Genomic DNA, 18,979 nt, shown 5'->3' with positions numbered 1-18,979 from the left:
GATGGGCTCTGTGCGATGCCCTAGAGGGGTGGGATAGGGAGGCTGGAAGGGAGGCAATATGGGGACATGTGTATGCATATGGCTGATTTCCTTTGTTGTGCAACAGAAACTAACACAGTATTGTGAAGCAAGTATATTCCAAGATTTATTTTTTAAAAAAAAGGAAAAAAGGAAGAAAAAGATAGAGAGGGAGAGAGATAGAAAGGGAGAGAGAGAGATAGAGACAGAAAGAAATAGGAAGGAAGGGAGGGAGGAACAAAGGAACAAAGGATGCACCTTTCACTGAACTGCCTAACCCAGTAGAATATTCCTGCTGTAACAAATGTCCCTTAGTTTACAATAATAAATGTTTTGTCCAAGTATTTATGTAAAAAAAAAACTGTCACGTAAAAACAAATATGAAATAGAGATTATATTTGAAAGGATTATTGGGGGGAGGGGGAAGACTACTGAAATAAGGCTGGAGGACAATTACAATGGGGAGAATGTTCAATTGTCAAAAAAAAAAATCCTGGATTTAGATAAAGAGAGACTTTATTGGAAAGGTTTATTCCAAGAAGAGGAAAAGGAACTACTGCAATGGGGTTTGGGGGATGAGGCAACAACCATCGCTACAGGGCAAGGCTATGACCGTGAAGTCTGCAACTGTCTCCAAGGTCAGACAGAAAATGGCCCTTCTTGTATAGGGAGGAGCGAACAAAGGCTACAAAGAACTGGGTGTGGGGCACAGTGGAATGGGTGGGTGGAGGTGGCAGTGATCGCGTGGCAGATCAGAGTGGTTTACATGGAGGTCAGCCTATTTTTCAGGAGTGATGGTGAAGGAGGGCTTGTACGCTGGATCAGGATGAGGGTGGGTCAAAGTTTAGGAGCCTGGAGGAAGGAGAGAAGCTTAAGTTTGGTCAAAACAAGGTAGCTGGTATTTTGTCCAGATTGGTCAGTGAGAACAATAAGTAAAGCTAATCATTTATGAGGCAAAAAAAAAAAAAGGGCATTTGGAGGGTCTATGTCTGACCTTGTCATAGGTAAACAAGGGGGCATCCCTGAGTCTTATCTAAACCACGTGGGGAAGGGTGGTTTCTTCCTTGCTGTCAGCCCTTTCAGGGGCATGAAAGGATGGGAGAATTTTTTTTTAACCTTCGCTTTCCAGAATCACAGGTCTCAGGTGAAGTTCAACATGGTCAGAATGCAGGTAAATCTCTCCACGGATTCAATCAGCGGCTGACGACGTAGGGAGGTAAGTTGATGCTGGGTTCTCAGGTAGGTAGCTCTCTGCATTTCCCGCGTCGGGTGAAGAGGCAAGGAGCAGCAGCGCCCGCGGGAAGAAAGCGGCGGCCGCCATTCGCGCGGGTAACGCTGCGGCCCGAAGCGGCCGGCGCCGCCAGCCCCGCCCCCGCGCGCCCCCGCGCGGCCCCCGCGGCCCCGCGCGCGCTCTCGGGTCTGCGCAGAGCCGGCCACGGCGCGTCCTCGGCGCCGGGCGGCAGTGACCGAGGGAGGCGCGCAGGGTCGCAGCGGCGCGGCAGCCGAGCTTGAGAGGGTCTGGGGACAGTAGTGCTCCCAGTGTGAGGGGCGGCGGCGCGGCGGCGGCGGCGCCCGCGGTCCCTGAGCGAATTGAGGACGAGGCCGCGAGGCGACGGCGCGGCGGGGCCCCCTCCAGCGGCCGCGCCCGGAGGTGAGTTTCCTGGGGCCGCGCCGCGCTCCTGGGCCGGCCGCCGGGGGTGGGCGGGCGTTTCCCGGGCGGGGCGGTGGCGGTCGTTGGGTCGGGCCGAGTCGCCGCACCCGGTCTTTGTCTCGGTTTCGGTGCTCGCGTCTGTGACCCCGAAAGGGCACAGTCGCGCGACGGCCGGGGCGGGACTCCTGGTCAGCGCAGGTGAGGCGCGGCTTTCCCAAGCGGCGGACTCCGGGAAAGCGCCACGGTGGTTTTCTCTCTCTGCGAGCGCTCGGAAACTTCGAGTTCTCTAATCTCAAAATGCAGAAGTGCAGTACAGAAATCCAGAGCATGTCTGTTTGGGGTGGACATTTCTTCGGTAACTTCATTAGCTGCCTCCCGCAGCTCACTTTTGTAGGCTAGATGGTCTCTGTTTTTATATTTAATTTCTTTTTTTCTGTGTCCGATTTTTATTTGCAGTTTGTTACTTGTTAGCAATGACGAACGTTAGTGTGGCATCCAGCGTTGCTTCCTTCGTACTTATTCGAGATCACAGAAAATAAAGACAGGTGGGACTTCCCTGGCGGTCCAGTGGTTAAGATTCCGCGCTTCCCTTTCAGGGGCGCGGGTTCCTCCTCTAGTCGGGGGAACTAACATCCCGCATGCTGAAAGGCGACCAAAAAAGTAAATTTAAAAGAAGTAATAGTAGGGCTTCCCTGGTGGCGCAGTGGTTGAGAGTCCGCCTGCCGATGCAGGGGACACGGGTTCGTGCCCCGGTCCTGGAAGATCCCACATGCCGCGGAGCGGCTGGGCCCGTGAGCCATGGCCGCTGAGCCTGCGCGTCCGGAGCCTGTGCTCCACAACGGGAGAGGCCACAACAGTGAGAGGCCCGCGTACCGCAAAAAAAAAAAAGTAATAATAAAGATAGGAAATTGACAGTCTGTGTTTATGTCAATGTGGAATTGTAAAGTGTGACAGATTGTATAAGCGACGTGAAAACCAGCTTCTTCACTTCGTAGTCATAGCTCAAGTGTGTTTTTGGACTGTTGATAAGGTTTTTAATTATATTGATACTTTAGTTTTAATGGGAAACTTTAAAAGTTGATGTGTCTTATGTGTAAATATGCTGAAAGTCATATTGATTTAAAAAGCAGTTAAATCCACTGAATGTTGAGCACGTATGTGTAACACTGAAGTTAGAGCGAGGCACTGATGGAATCCAAAAATGAATAAGAATTATGTGCAGGATGGCGGAAGTGATTAAGCACACAAACAGTGATGCAAGGCAAAAACTACAACGCGTTGAGCACTGACTCTTAGCCCTGCGTGTGGTAAATACTTTACATGCATACTTTAATTACTTAATATTTAATGTTAATTACCTAGTTTATCATCGGAGTGTTTTTAGTACCTGTTGTGTGCTGAGTACTAACGATATGATGGTGACCATTATAGGTTTTTGCTTTTAAAGACTTTACATTGTCATTGGAGGACACAAGTAACCACACAAGTGAATGCCAGTCTACTTAGAAGCTAAAAAGGAAGAATGTAGGGTGTTGTGAGCGTATAATTGGGGTACATATCCCAGCTGAAGAAATCAGTTAAAGTTTCCCTAGGAAAAGTAATCTTTGCACTCAAGATATTACGGGTAAGTAGGAATTAGATGAAGGTGACTCCCAAATGAGGGAAGAAAGGTCCAGGTAAAGGAAATCCGTTCCACAGAGGCTTGGGAAGGTTTTGGGAACTGAAGGTCAGAGCAGTTGGAAAGAGTGTGGAAAGCGAAAGGGGGCTGTGGTTAGGGCCCCAGAGATGATGTGGGGCCTTTTAAACAATGTTAAGGATTTAGGACCAGCTTTTTCTTTTCTTTCTTTAAACTTTTATAGGGAAGTTTTCAAACCACTCAAATGTAGTGAGAGGACATTGCAGTGAACTCCCCTGTCATGTTATCCAAAGGATTTAGACTTTATTTGAAGAGTAGTGGAAGGTCCCTGAAAGATTTTAAGCAAGGAAGTCACACAGTCAAATTTGTATCTTAATCAAAAAGGTCACCCTGACTCCTGTGTAGACACTGAATTGAATGGGGACAAGAATGGATGTGGGGAAACCACCCAGAGATGGTCGCTGGGACTAGGTTTGTGGCTGTGATGGTGGGGGAAATTCTAATGTAACAGGGAAGAGCCAAATTGGACTCCATGTTGGATCCGTTTCTGTAACCTTTGCTTTCTGCTGCTTTTGTTCACTACATAACGCCCTGCCTGGGGGAACCCTGACCCTCTGCCTGAAGGTTAAACCAAAGTGACTTTGTTCAGGGAAACATCTGGACCCTGTTCCACCTGTGGATGGCCACAAGAAAGAAGAAATTAACACATCCTCTCCTCCAGGCTGGCCATCCCAGGGGATATTTGCAAAACTTATGGCCTTTTTACTTTACTTCCTCATCTCCTCCCCCTCTCTGTGCTATAAAAGAAACTGGCATCCACACCCCTGGAAGATGGTTTTTCAGACACACTTATCTGCCACCTTCTTGGTCTTCCGGCTTTCCGAATAAAGTCGTATTCCTTGCCTCAGCACCTCGTCTCCGATTTTGGCCAGTTGTGTGGCAAGCAGAGCGAGCTTGGACTCAGTAACACCAAGAGTACATAACTGATCTCTCCTTGCTGTGTTAGCAATTCTATATTCATGCCTTTTGGAGGAATTATGGAAGGTTTTCTTGAGATTGTATTTGAGATGGGTTTTGCAAGGTAAATAACATTTCAGTATGGAGCCCATTCTGAAATGCGAACATCTTGGTATCAAGAGGATGGCTGACTCAGCAACCTTAACAGTTTCTGCAGAAATTTCACCTTCTAGGATTTTCTCATTTAAATTACTTTTGTCACTATCACTTTGGTCTTTGGGAGCATATAACTCCCTTATTAACAATTTTTTCTAGAAGACAACAAAAATGTATTTTCTTCATTACTGCAATTACAGCTAAGATAAGCTGAAACTTCCCAAAAGATTTCATTTTTTTGTTGTATACATAATAGTTAATAAACTAGAATTCACAAAATATACAAATAAACTGTCTTTTAAAGTGTTTAATCTGATGCTCCCATAGTTTGCTCTTGGAAGCCTAATCCTATTCCATAGAAGATGTAACTGAAAGGTGATCCAATGGTTTCTTTAAAGAGAAACTTCAGCTTCTACATAGCAGGCCTAGTGGCATAATATCTTGATGTAAATCCATAATCTTAAAGAAAATAGCCCATAGTGTATGTTTATAAAAATAAGTAAAATTTGTAATATGCAAGTTTTTCTTTCAAATTTTAATGTATACATTTAAAAGACTACATTTCTTAGTAGTCTAAATCTATTTTGACTGAATTTTCCTTTCAGTCGATCGATATGTTCCAAAAAGCTCAGTCTACTCTGGTTCCTGACTGATTTTATTACTGCAGTTGTTGGGAGTAAGTGAGATAATATTTGAGAAGATGTTGAGTAAACTGATGTACAGTACAAATGTAAGATGGTAGTGGTACTGATTAGAAGTAAACTGAAGCAAAATGAAGGAAATTCTGTTCATCTGTCCATTCTGATGCCCAGCCTCATACTGGTAACTAAGATATTTGTCAGATGGCTTCTTTATTCTCTACATACAGTACACAACGACTTAGGTTCATTCGTGTCACATGACTGATGATTGTAGACACTCAATAGATACAAATTTTACATGGTCCATTTCCATATTACTGATTTATGGTAGGAAATACCTAAAATAATGGTGACTTTATGTCCATTATAGAATGAGTTTTTACTTCATAATTCTATGCCAAGGATAAACATTCAGTATGTTTTTCCTTGTTAGTCTGTAAACTCCCTGGTGATAGATACTGTGTCTGTCCTATTGACTCTCCTATCATTAGTTGTAAACCAGTGCTTTATACACAGTGGTGGGAGGTTCAGTAAATATACAAATGTTGTTTAATTAGTGAAATCAAAAGTAAAATTTCATAGCCATGTCAAAATTAAAACTTTTAAAAAATTATTATTAAAAAAATTTTTTTTAGTTCTTTTTTTGAGTTTTTATTTATTTTCCTTAATTTTTTTTTTGGCTGCGTCAGGTCTTAGTTGTGGCACACGGGATCTTTGTTGAGGCATGCGGGATCCTTTTCGATACAGCGCAGGTCTGCTCAGGTTTCTCTCTAGTTGCAGTGCACGGGCTTCTCTCCAGTTATGGCATGCAGGTTTTCTCTCTCTGGTTGTGGCGCACAGGCTCCAGGGCATGTGGGCTCTCTCACTGAGATGCACGAGCACAGTAGTGGCACGTGGGCTTAGTTGCCTCGCGGCATGTGGTATCTGAGTTTCCTGACAAGGGATTGAACCCACGTCCCCTGCATTGGAAGGCAGATTCTTTACCACTGGACCACCAGGGAAGTCCCCAAATTAAAACTTTTGAGACTTAAGTCTGAAGGTGTTTTCTTACCATAAGTCCTTGTAACAGAGGTTATGATTGTGGGCTGGGAAAAGAGAAGGGAGCATAACATTATTGTATTTCTTTTGTTCTCAAAACAACCTTCTTAGGAGGATAATTATTTCCAAGTTACAAGTTAGGCAACTAGGACTTAGAGAAGTTAAATAACAACACTTAAGCTCAAAAATGATGTAGCCACAAAAACAAACAAACAAACAAACAAAATGATGTAGCCAGTATTCCAGTACAGGATACTTTGAATCCAGGGTCTGTTCTTCATTCTTTTGCTGTCATGAAACAAGTAAAAACAATTATCAGTAGCTTATAGCTACGAAATGATGAAAAACATTAGTAATTTGCTAGAGAACAATAACCTATTAACAGGAAACATAGTGAGATACTCTAAGGATGGCTAGTCCTTGTTTTGCACTTGCTAAGCACTACGGAAGAAACAGGAAATGTGTAAGTTGTGATACCTGTCTTCAAGGATCTTGGATCTAGTAGAGCTAAAAGAAACAATAGTAAATAATATCAGACAATATGATTTAAATGCCAGAAATCTAAATGCTTTAGGAGAGGATTACTAGTAAGGGTTTACTATTTCACCTTTACAGTAGAAGTAGATCTTGAGCTGGGACTTGAAGGATAATTTAGATTTGAATGCCTGGAAGTGAGGCTGGAGATAGATGGGCTCCAGGCTAGGCATTTACAACTGGCCTCCTGTTCACACCTCCTGGGGTGAGAAGAAGATGGGCTCCAAGCTGGATATTCATTACCAGCCCCCTCCCCTGTTTACACTTCCTGAAGCAAGAGACAAACGGGCTCCAGGACTACATATTTATGACCGGACTCCTGTCTATATTTCAAGATCTGCACCTCGTTATAAAAACCAGCAACAGGAATAGGGTAAATAACCAGACATTGGGCATTTTTATGGCAGGGACAGAGTGGGACTAAACCCTCTTAAAGGATCAAGAGGTCATACACTTCCCATCCTTGGGACAAGGGAGACATTACGCATGTGCAAAAGCCTTCATGGGGTCAAAAAGGCAGGGGATGCCAGACCATAGTAAGTCCTGCTATCTCCTCCCAGAGGCCTTCTTGGTGGGCTCCACCTTAACTTAGGGGTGCGTGAGCATCCAGGGGAGGGTCCAGAAGCAAATTAGGCATGGGCTCAAAGCACTACTATTGGTCAAAAGAAGACAAAGACCTGGAAGACTGCCCCCTTATAAAGGATTTAAACTTCCCGAGGGTGCGACTCTTTGAGTTTGCCCATGCATCTTTCCGCATGTACTTTGTTTTTCCAATAAACTTCTTGCTTTTCTCTTTACCTTTTGCCTCCTTGCCTGAATTCTTTCCTGACAAGGCAGGTAGGAAACAGGGACCCAGGCCCTAGCTGCTGGCCCCTGTGGTCCAGTGGTTAGGTCTCCCTGTCCTGGAACTAAGATCTTGCTTCCTGCTACTGCTTGCTGCAAGCTGCCGCTTACTGCTGCCTGTGTCCAAAATCAGAAGGGTGGTTACAGTGTGAACAAAGAAGTGGAGTGAACATGTTATGTTTATGAGACAGTCAGGATCATATCTAAACTAAAGGATTATTTTAGAGTAGTTGAAAGTAATGTTGGAAAACTGTCAACTGAAAAGCAAACAGCACCACCAGAATGTAATGTCCACAGGGGCTGGGATCTGTTTTATTCAGTATGTATCCCAAGCACCACCTAGAATCATGCCTGGTATATAGTAGGAGCTGAATAAATATACATTTTATATATATATATATATATATATATATATATTTTTTTTTTTTTTTTTTTTTTTGCGGTACGCGGGCCTCTCACTGTTGTGGCCTCTCCCGTTGTGGGCACAGGCTCCGGACACGCAGGCTCAGCGGCCATGGCCCACGGGCCTAGCCGCTCCGCGGCATGCAGGATCCTCCCGGACCGGGGCACGAACCCACGTCCCCTGCATCGGCAGATGGACCCCCAACCACTGCGCCACCAGGGAAGCCCCTATTTTTTATTTTTATTTTTTTGGCCGCACCGTGCGGCTTGTGGGATCTTAGTTCCCTGACCAGGGATTGAACCTGGGCCCACGTCAGTGAAAGTGCCGAGTCCTAACCACTGGACTGCCAGGGAATTCCCAAAAAGGAAGTAATTCTTAAGTGAAACAATTAAATAGTTTTAGAAATATGAGATTTGAAGGACAAGGTCTTAGGAGAAAACCATGAAATTCTGGCTTTCTGAATATACTTTCAGTTGGTTTTCTGGTTTTTAAATTTTTAAAAAATCACAACAATATATAGTTTAAAAGGCAAGTATGTAGTGTCAGAAGACTTAAAACTAAAAGTGCTCCCACTCCGTTTCCCTAAAGACAACTGCTTTGAACTCATAGCTGTTTCTTATGTAATTTACAGCCGTATTTCTGACCAGTAGGTGTTTTGAGTTATTAATTTTGAACATTGCGTTTTGTATTGCTGTTAGGATAGATAACTGTTTTAGCTCGATTATGCTGTTAGCTACAAATTGGCATTTTCCATTGGCACTTGCCATCTACCTCTACAAGGACTAAATCATGTGCTGCTGCAGCTGCTGATTTTCAACACCCCCTGAAAGGAGTTCAGGGTAGAGACCAGAAATGAGGCACTCTGTGCTCCAGGAAAAACTGGCAGAACAGGTCTTCAGATATATCGTTAGATATTTTCAGGAGCTGATTTTATGAGCCCAATTCTTGTTATCTCCTAATATCTAGAAAAACACTAAAATCCTTCATGGTGACATCTAATCTTCGTGACTAGCAGAAAACTTCCGCAAAAAAAGTCTGTGCTGGATTGCATATACTCCCCCTTCACCAAAATCACATATATACTGACATTCCCCCCCTACCTCTTTGGAGCAGTTTCTCAGAGCTACCTGGGATGCTGTCTCCTGGGCTGCAGTCCTTATTTTGCCCCAAATAAAACTTAAAGCTCTCGGGCTTCCCTGGTGGCGCAGTGGTTGAGAGTCCGCCTGCCGGTGCAGGGGACGCGGGTTCCTGCCCCGGTCCGGGAGGATCCCACATGCCGCGGAGCGGCTGGGCCCGTGAGCCATGGCCGCTGAGCCTGCGCGTCCGGAACCTGTGCTCTTCAACGGGAGAGGCCACAGCAGTGAGAGGCCCGTGTACCGCAAAAAAAAAAAAAAAAAAGACAAACTCTCACATTGTGCATTTTTTTAAGTCGACAATGCTTATCCCCTTTTCCTTTTCACATTCTTTTAATGGCTTTAGCTAAGTTTTTTCCATACCAGAAACAAATATATACACTATTTTTTTTCCCTTTGGACCTCAGATTTATCCTTGGCCCAGAGATGACATAATTATATTTATCTAATAAATGTAATAAGCACTTGCAAACTCAAAAGGACATTGACAGTGCTGTATCTTATATTTAACAATCAGCTTTTTTTTTTTTTTTTAAACATCTTTATTGGAGCATAATTGCTTTACAATGGTATGTTAGTTTCAGCTTCACAACAAAATGAATCAGTTATATATATACATATGTTCCCATATCTCTTCCCGCTTGCGTCACCCTCCCTCCCACCCTCCCTATCCCACCCCTCCAGGCGGTCACACAGCACCGAGCTGATCTCCCTGTGCTATGCGGCTGCTTCCCACTAGCTATCTACCTTACGTTTGGTAGTGTATACATGTCCATGCCTCTTTATTGCTTTGTCACCGTTTACCCTTCCCCCTCCCCATAGCCTCAAGTCCATTCTCTAGTAAGTCTGTGTCTTTATTCCTGTTTCACCCCTAGGTTTTTCATGACATTATTTTTTTCTTAAATTCCATATATATGTGTTAGCATACGGTATTTGTCTCTCTCTTTCTGACTTACTTCACTCTGTATGACAGACTCTAGGTCTATCCACCTCATTACAAATAGCTCAATTTCGTCTCTTTTTATGGCTGAGTAATACTCCATTGTATATATGTGCCACATCTTCTTTATCCATTCATCCGATGATGGACACTTAGGTTGTTTCCATCTCTGGGCTATTGTAAATAGAGCTGCAATGAACATTTTGGTACATGACTCTTTTTGAATTATGGTTTTCTCAGGGTATATGCCCAGTAGTGGGATTGCTGGGTCATATGGTAGTTCTATTTGTAGCTTTTTAAGGAACCTCCATACTGTTCTCCACAGTGGCTGTATCAATTTACATTCCCACCAACAGTGTAAGAGGGTTCCCTTTTCTCCACACCCTCTCCAGCATTTATTGTTTCTAGATTTTTTGATGATGGCCATTCTGACTGGTGTGAGATGATATCTCATTGTAGTTTTGATTTGCATTTCTCTAATGATTAGTGATGTTGAGCATTCTTTCATGTGTTTGTTGGCACTCTGTATATCTTCTTTGGAGAAATGTCTATTTAGGTCTTCTGCCCATTTTTGGATTGGGTTGTTTGTTCTTTTGTTATTAAGCTGTATGAGCTGCTTATAAATTTTGGAGATTAATCCTTTATCAGTTGCTTCATTTGCAAATATTTTCTCCCATTCTGAGGGTTGTCTTTTGGTCTTCTTTACGGTTTCCTTTGCTGCGCAAAAGCTTTTAAGTTTCATTAGGTCCCATTTGTTTACTTTTGTTTTTATTTCCATTTCTCTAGGAGGTGGGTCAAAAAGGATCTTGCTGTGATTTATGTCATAGAGTGTTCTGCCTATGTTTTCCTCTAAGAGTTTGATAGTTTCTGGCCTTACATTTAGGTCTTTAATCCATTTTGAGCTTATTTTTGTGTATGGTGTTAGGGAGTGATCTAATCTCATACTTTTACATGTAGCTGTCCAGTTTTCCCAGCACCACTTATTGAATAGGCTGTCCTTTCTCCACTGTACATTTCTGCCTCCTTTGTCAAAGATAAGGTGACCATATGTGCGTGGGTTTATCTCTGGGCTTTCTATCCTGTTCCATTGATCTATATTTCTGTTTTTGTGCCAGTACCATACTGTCTTGATTACTGTAGCTTTGTAGTATAGTCTGAAGTCAGGAAGCCTGATTCCTCCAGCTCCATTTTTCGTTCTCAAAATTGCTTTGGCTATTCGGGGTCTTTTGTGTTTCCATACAAATTGTGAGATTTTTTGTTCTAGTTCTGTGAAAAATGCCAGTGGTAGTTTCATAGGGATTGCATTGAATCTGTAGTAACAATCAGCTTTAATGGTTGCATTTTTAAAGCATACAGTTTATCTAATTGTGTAACCCATTTAAGATGTTATACATTTTTGATATTTAAAAAAATATCTCCCCCCTTCTCTGATTTATTATTGATACTTTGTAAATCTAAAGCTTAATCCAGTGCCTTACATTTAATAAATATTGAGTAAAATTCTTTGGATGCAATAATAGTCTGTTTTCTTTCTCCCTTTGCGGAGCACAGGCTCCGGACGGGCAGGCTCAGCGGCCATGGCTCACGGGCCCAGCCGCTCCGCGGCATGTGGGATATTCCCGGACCGGGGCACGAACCCATGTCCCCTGCATCGGCAGGCGGACTGTCAACCACTGCACCACCAGGGAAGCCCTGTTTTCATTTTTTAAGTCTAGGGAATAATTTTGAAGAGCAGTACAGGAGGGATTAAGAAGTCTTTATAAATACAAAATACCCACTTGAGACAATAAAGACATCCAATTTGCCTTGATTGTTGGATGCCATCTTCTCGGATGTGGCTCTAGTAACTCCTACCCAAAAGCTAGCTGAAAGGCTAAAAGGCAGCCTGTGAAGTTCTTGTTGGGGGTGCTGCTGAAGGTGCCCTCCCCCACCTTATGTTGGGTACTGACTCCTCTGCCTCATTGCATTTCCTCATTTTTCCTTCCTTTCAGTTTCTCCTTGTCTTTGAGAATTGCTCACAATTTTGTTACAAAAAGGCTAAGAAATAAATTCACTAACAGTTTATGTTCAATTCGTAATGAAGACAATAGAAGCATTTAAAACAGTTTTCAATTATATTTTCCAGAGCAGACTCTACTATCCTACTTTCATTCCTAGCAAAACAGATGCTAAGTGGGAATTAGTGCTCCAGCCAAATTGGCTGTGGTTATGAGCCCAGTTCCATTAGCAGCAGGAAACTGGAATGGAAGTCAGGACCTAAGATCATTCAGACTGATGTTGTCTGGTGAAAGGCTGCTGCTGGATCCTCAGTTACCCAGATTAAATCCACCTCCAGATACTTTGGAGACTTTTAAGTGGGAGCAGTATGCTACTACTTCTAGTGCCCATTTTCTGTTTCTCATTGCTTTGAAATGGATCTGGTGGATCTTCAGTGGCTATTACTGAGCAGGTCTGCCCTCTTTAAATATGCTTAATACTTACATTTTTTAATACTTATATTTTTAAATAGAGGTATTTGCTTTTTTATATACATATTCTCCAGAGAGAATTTAAGAAACATATTTGATATAGTCTGTTTGAGAGTTGAAATATTTTTAATGCTTTCTGGAGATGTCTAGCTTGATTATATCTTCTTTTTGGTAAAGTGTTTTTCTTTATTTTTCTTTTATTTTGGCCGCACCGCACGGCATATGGGATTTTAGTTCCCTGATCAGGGATCGAACCTGCTCCCCCTGCATTGGAAGTGTGGAGTCATAACCACTGGACTGCCAGGGAAGTCCAAAAGTGTTTTTCTTTAGTTTTAAATCTGTAGAGTAGACTCTGGGACCTTGATTATCATAAACAGTCTATCATGACCTAATAGTAACATTCTCTTAACTGTTTGTTTTAAGCACATATAAAAAGTAATTGTAATCTTGTTTGGGTGACTTAAAAGTCTAGTTACAAATTATAACTATATAGGTTTACTAAAGCATTGTACTTTTCTCTCTATAATCAGTTTGGTTGTGTTTTCCTTTAATAACCAGACATTCCAGGTTACACAGAACAGATCTGATTTTTCCTACCTTGAATGTTGACAAGTGATAACTTTAATTGTGCAATAGGCAGCTTATAACTATTGTCTGTGTTTGACTTCACATTGCACATCCGTGTGCTGCTAAAATTTCTCTCTGTGCCCACATTGCCTTCAAGCTGTGAGTCAACCAGATGTCTTATGAAGCTCTTTGGTTGTCTTAAAACAGATGTATCTTTATCCTAAACATGATCAATCTATTTCTCATGTTCATCACTTTAAATATGAGTTCATAGTACTTTTCCCCACTTCACATTACTGATAGAGCAAAAGTACTGCCTTTTAAGAAGCTAATGAAATGACATTGTACAACTCTACATGTATATATTTTTAAGATAGTTCTTTTATCCCAATTTTTATTATGAAAATTTCAAACATATATAAAAATGTGGAGAATAGTAAACTCCCATGTATACTCATTACCCAGCTTCACTAATTATCAAGTCATAGCCATTTTGGTTTCAATTATACTCCCTCCACTTCTCACTCCACTTGATTATTTTGCAGCAAATTCTAGTTATTGGATTTCATCTAGATATTTCAGTATGTAGCTAAAACAAATACTTTATTTATTTATTTTTGACCTCACCACACAGCATTCAGGATCTTAGTTCCCTGACCAGGGATCGAACCCATGCCTCCTGCAGTGGAAGCACGGAGTCTTAACCACTTGACTGCCAGGGAAGTCCCTAAAACAAGTACTTTAAAAAGCTACAGGGGACTTGCCTGGTGGGTCAGTGGTTAAGAATTCACCTGCTAATGCAGGGGACATGGGTTCGAGCCCTGGTCCGGGAAGAACCCACATGCCGCGGAGCAACTAAGCCCGTGCGCCACAACTGTTGAGCCTGCACTCTAGAGCCTGCGAGCCACAACTACTGAGCCCACATGCCACAACTACTGAAGCCCGTGCATGCCTAGAGCTCGTGCTCCGCAACAAGAGAAGCTACCGCAATGAGAAGCCCACACACCGCAACGAAGAGGAGCCCCTGCTCACTGCAACTAGAGAAAACTCGTGCGCAGCAAAGAAGACCCAACGCAGGCAAAAATAAAAATATATACAAAAAAATAAATTTATTAAAAAGCTACAATCCCATTGTCACACCTTTAAAATTAACAATTACTCCACATATCATCAAATATCCATCCAGTGTTCAAATGTTCCTGATTCATAGCTTTTTTCCATTTAGTTTCTTTAAATAATAACATAAATATGGTCCATATGTTGTAATTAATTGATATATCTCTTAAATATTTAAAAAGATTATTTCTACTTCTTTTTTCTCCCTGGTAATATATATATTGAAAATGGATCATTTCTCCTGAAGAATTTCCCGAGTTCTGGATTTTGTTGATTGTGTCCCTGTGATGTCATCTGATCATGTGCCTCTGTGCCCTATATTTCCTGTAATCTGATGTTTAGACCTAGAGGCTTCAATGGATTCAGTTTCATTTTTAGAAAGAAGGCTTCACACATGGTGGTTGGAGCTTTCACACTGAGGCATATATTTATGTCTGTTTTCTTTGTGTGATGTTAGCAGCCATTGATATCATTGCCTAGGTCTGTTTGCATTAGGGGTTGCAAATTGGAGATACTCTAATTCTATAAACCTTCATTTAGCTGAATTCATTTATAAAGGAAACTTCTTTTATTAACTCTTTGATTACTCTGAGTTAGTTCATACAGGAAAGGCAGGATGAATACTTGATTCTTTCCCTTATTTGCCAGTTTTCAAAATAAGTTGGTACCCTACTGTTCTGGAAAGATGACCAGTGAATGAGTTTCTGTGTTTTAATGAGTATCAATATGAACTTGTACTTGATGTGTTTCAATTCATGTAGCTGTTTTTCAGTCCCATCTTTCACCAATGGTAGCCTTTTCAAACTGACTTCTGAATCCTTTCTTTCATTTTGTTTTGTTTTTTCTGGCTGTGCCTCGCGGCCTGGGAGATCCTAGTTCCCTGACCAGGGATCGAACCCAGGCCCCCGCAGTGAAAGCATCGAGTCCTAACCTGTGGACTGCCAGGGAATTCCCAACTTCTGATTCCTTTTGACATTAATCCAAGATGTCAATACAAGGCATAAAGTGCATATTTCTTGCCCCAGACCTGGAGACAGCCATTTCTCTAAGAAACTGATTCCTTTTGGTGGGAAATAGTATCTGGAGACCACAAATCTGGGCGGTAGGTGTGCTGTGCTCATTGTTGTCTGATTGCTTATTGCTTTTTGGCCTTTTCAGTGGACAGAGCTACTATGTATTTTCTTAAGAGAAATGATGATGTTCATAATGATGTTTCTGATTTAAAATATAGAATTACAGGATTTTTGCTTGGTTTCTTTGATTTTTATATTTCTATCTCTTTACTCTTACTCTGAAAAAAAATCTTGGTTTTTAGGGACAGATCATAATTACTTCTTTGCTTTATCTCAGCGTCTCTCAACTTCAACACTGTTAACATTTTGGGCAATACTTTCTTGTGGGGGCTGTCTTGTGCATTGTAGGATTTTCAGCAGCATCCCTAACCTCATCTACTAGATACCAGTAGCACCCTCCACCTCAGTTGTTGTGACAGCCCAAAAATGCCTCCAGCCATTGCCAGATATCTTCTTAGGGGCACTATTGCCTCCTGGTTGAGACCCACTGCTTTATCTTTATACCATACTTTTCATATAAACAATACTAATATATTATTGCTAATAATATGACTACTAGAAACTTCATTTTTCCTCTTTGGGTTCATCCCACTAGGATATATGGTAAAATTACCATGTTTTAAATTTACGTGAAATAATTCCTCTCTGTCAGTTCAGTTAATTCGTTTCATTTTTACTTTCAGTTTTTAGGGATTGCTTTTTTAAAGTTTAACTTTGTTTTATAAGTACATAAAATATTTACATGGGTCCAAAGTTGATCTAAAAAACAAGATACATTCAGAGAAATCCAGCTTCTGCCCTTACTCCCTTCACCCAGTGCACTCTCTCCCACTTTATAAGTAACCTTAGTATTTATTTTTTGGTTTACTTTTTCATTTTTTCCTAATGTAAACAAATATACATATATTCATGTTCACCTCTTTCTTAGATAAACAGTACCATATCATACATATTTGTCTCCATTTTGCTTTTTTCACTTAACAGCACATCCCACTGTGTGGATTTACCATAGTTTATTCAAGAAGTCCCTATTAGGGGCTTCCCTGGTGGCGCAGTGGTTGGGAGTCTGCCTGCCGATGAAGGGGACGCAGGTTCGTGCCCTGGTCCAGGAGGATCCCGCATGCCGCGGAACGGCTGGGCCCGTTGGCCGTGGCCGCTGGGCCTGCGCATCCAGAGCCTGTGCTCCGTGGGGGGGGAGGCCGCGGCAGTGAGAGGCCTGCGTACCGCAAAAAAAAAAAAAAAAAAAAAGAAGTCCTATTAATGGACAAGTTGAGGCTTTTTACAGGCTTTGCTGTTACAATCAATGCTGTAAATAATACAGTGAATAGTGTAGTGTATTCACCTTTTTATACTTTTGCTAAAGTATCATTGGGATGGATTTTTAGATAATGGGATTTCTAGGTATACATGTCAAAGAAGAAACAGAGCTGGACAGCAGTTAAATCAGTGAAACCAGATTATGTTCAGGAACTATTGTGATAGGGGAAAAGAGACCTCAGTGTGGAACTGGACTCGATTCTGAATATAACATGGACAGGGGCTTCTCTGGTGGTGCAGTGGTTAAGAATCCACCTGCTGGGCTTCCCTGGTGGCGCAGTGGTTGAGAGTCCGCCTGCCGATGCAGGGGACACGGGTTCGTGCCCCGGTCCGGGAGGATCCCACATGCTGCAGAACAGCTAGGCCTGTGAGCCACGGCCACTGAGCCTGCGCGTCCGGAGCCTGTGCTCCGCAACGGGAGAGGCCACAACAGTGAGAGGCCCCCTTACCACACACACAAAAAAAAGTTTGCCTTTTTTTTAAAGTTTTTTTTATTGTGGTAAAATACATACATATATAACATAAAATTTGCCATCTTAACCAATTTTAAGTGTACAATTCAGCAGCATTAATAATATTCACAATGGTGTGTAACCATTACCACTGTCCATTTCCAAGACTTCTTCATGGTCCCAAACAGAAACTCTGTGCCCGTTATGCAGTAATTCCACATTCCTGTCTTCTCCCAGTCCCTAAAAACCTCTATTTTACTTCTCTATCTCTATGAATTTGCTTTGTATGAAATATGAATGTAACTAGAATCATGCAGTATTTGTCCTTTTGTGTTTGACTTAATTCACTTAATATTTTCAAGGTTTATTCGTGTTGTAGTATGTATCAAAACTTCATTCCTTTTTACGGCTAATTAATATTCCATTATATGTATATACCACATTTTGTTGAGACATTCATCTGTTGATGGACATCTGGATTATTTCCACTTCTTGGCTATTGTGAATAATGCCTCAACCACCAAATCCTTTTCTACAGCAGCTGTACCGTTTTACATTTCCACCAGCAACATTCCGGTGTTCTAATTTCTCCACATCCCTGTGAGCACTTATTATTTTTGTTTTATTAAATAATAGCTATTATGATGTGTATAAAGTGGTATCTCATTGTGACTAGTGATGTTGAGCATCCTGTTCATGTGCTTATTGTCTACTCATATTTCTTCTTTGGAGAAATGTCTGCTCACATCCTTTGCCCAGTTTTGAATTGGTTTGTTTTCCCTGCTGTTTTTAAGTTGTATTTTTCTTGATTCATCATTTGCTTGATAGCTGTAAACCTTTGACTACTTTCCAGAGTTCTAAGTTGGTTCTAATAGTTTCTGCTTGTTTTTCAATGTTTCTGTGGGAACAGGAGCTTGGAGCTGCCTATTCTTTCATTTTGCTGACATCACCCTCAGGTTCAATTTTTAAATTTTAGATCTTGGATATATCTGGAATTTATCTTGGTAATGGTGATTCCATATGACTGTTGAATTTATTTACAAGTCCATCTTTTCCTGATTTTTTTAAGATCTAATAGTATGGACTCCTCATGGGTTTCTGTTTTATTCAGTGAGTTATAATCCATTAGTATCATTATTTACTTTGATGTTCCATTTCCCAGACTTGTCCAGTGGGAACCCCTTCAGGTGGCTTCAGTGTCCTTTTGATATGTCTTCATCATTCACTGAGCACCGTCTTACTTTCTGGTGCAAGGTATTTTGGGCTCATTTGTTCTTTCTCTGTCCCAGCCCTGGAATCAGCCTTTTCTCTAAGGAGCCATGATTCCTTTTCTTGGAAAATTATATTTAGAAGCCAAGATGTAGGCTTTTGGTATGCTTATTGCTTCTAGTCTGTCATTGCTTTCAGGACCTCTCAAAGGGCAGATGGCTTGGACTCTTTTAAACATCCATTTGTTTCCTTATTTCTTATATTATTTTTGTTGTAAGGGCAAGAGTATTGCAGAAAGTTTGGGAAAGAGAGAAAATAATCCAGTTTTTTACCCCCCCAAAAATAACTTTTCACCCTTGCTTCTCTCCATTTTTAAAAAAATTGATTAATTTATTTTTGGCTGCATTGGGTCTTTGTTGCTGTGCGTGGGCTTCTCATTGAGGTTGCTCCTCTTGTTGTGGAGGAGCTCTGTTTTATTCCCGTTTTGCCCCTAGGTTCTTCTGACCATTTTTTGGTCTTTTTTTTTTTCTGTTTTTTTTTTAGATTCCATATATATGTGTTAGCATACGGTATTTGTTTGTCTCTTTCTGACTTACTTCACTCTGTGTGACAGACTCTGCAGACCTACTAGAGAATGGACTTGAGGATATGGGGAGGAGGAAGGGTAAGCTGGGACAAAGTGAGAGAGTGGCATGGACATATATACACTACCAAACGTAAAACAGATAGCTAGTGGGAAGCAGCTGCATAGCACAGGGAGATCAGCTCGGTGCTTTGTGACCACCTAGAGGGGTGGGATAGGGAGGGTGGGAGGGAGGGAGATGCAA

At 41.7% G+C, this 18,979-nt stretch overlaps 1 protein-coding gene across 1 annotated transcript in view; it reads left to right on the top strand.

The window, feature by feature from the left end:
- The first annotated feature begins 1,396 nt into the window (after positions 1–1,396).
- The window catches only part of UBXN2A (UBX domain protein 2A), a 46,514-nt gene continuing 28,931 nt past the window's right edge, over positions 1,397–18,979 (top strand). Inside the window, exon 1 of the mRNA XM_030858303.3 lies at positions 1,397–1,669. The gene's annotated coding sequence lies outside the window, so the exon portion shown is untranslated. The remainder of the gene's footprint in view (positions 1,670–18,979) is intronic.

Source organism: Globicephala melas, chromosome 12, assembly GCF_963455315.2.
Source record: "Globicephala melas chromosome 12, mGloMel1.2, whole genome shotgun sequence".
Taxonomy (NCBI): domain Eukaryota; kingdom Metazoa; phylum Chordata; class Mammalia; order Artiodactyla; family Delphinidae; genus Globicephala; species Globicephala melas.
Note: the sequence above shows the minus strand (reverse complement) of the source record. Positions and strands in the feature narration are given on the sequence as shown.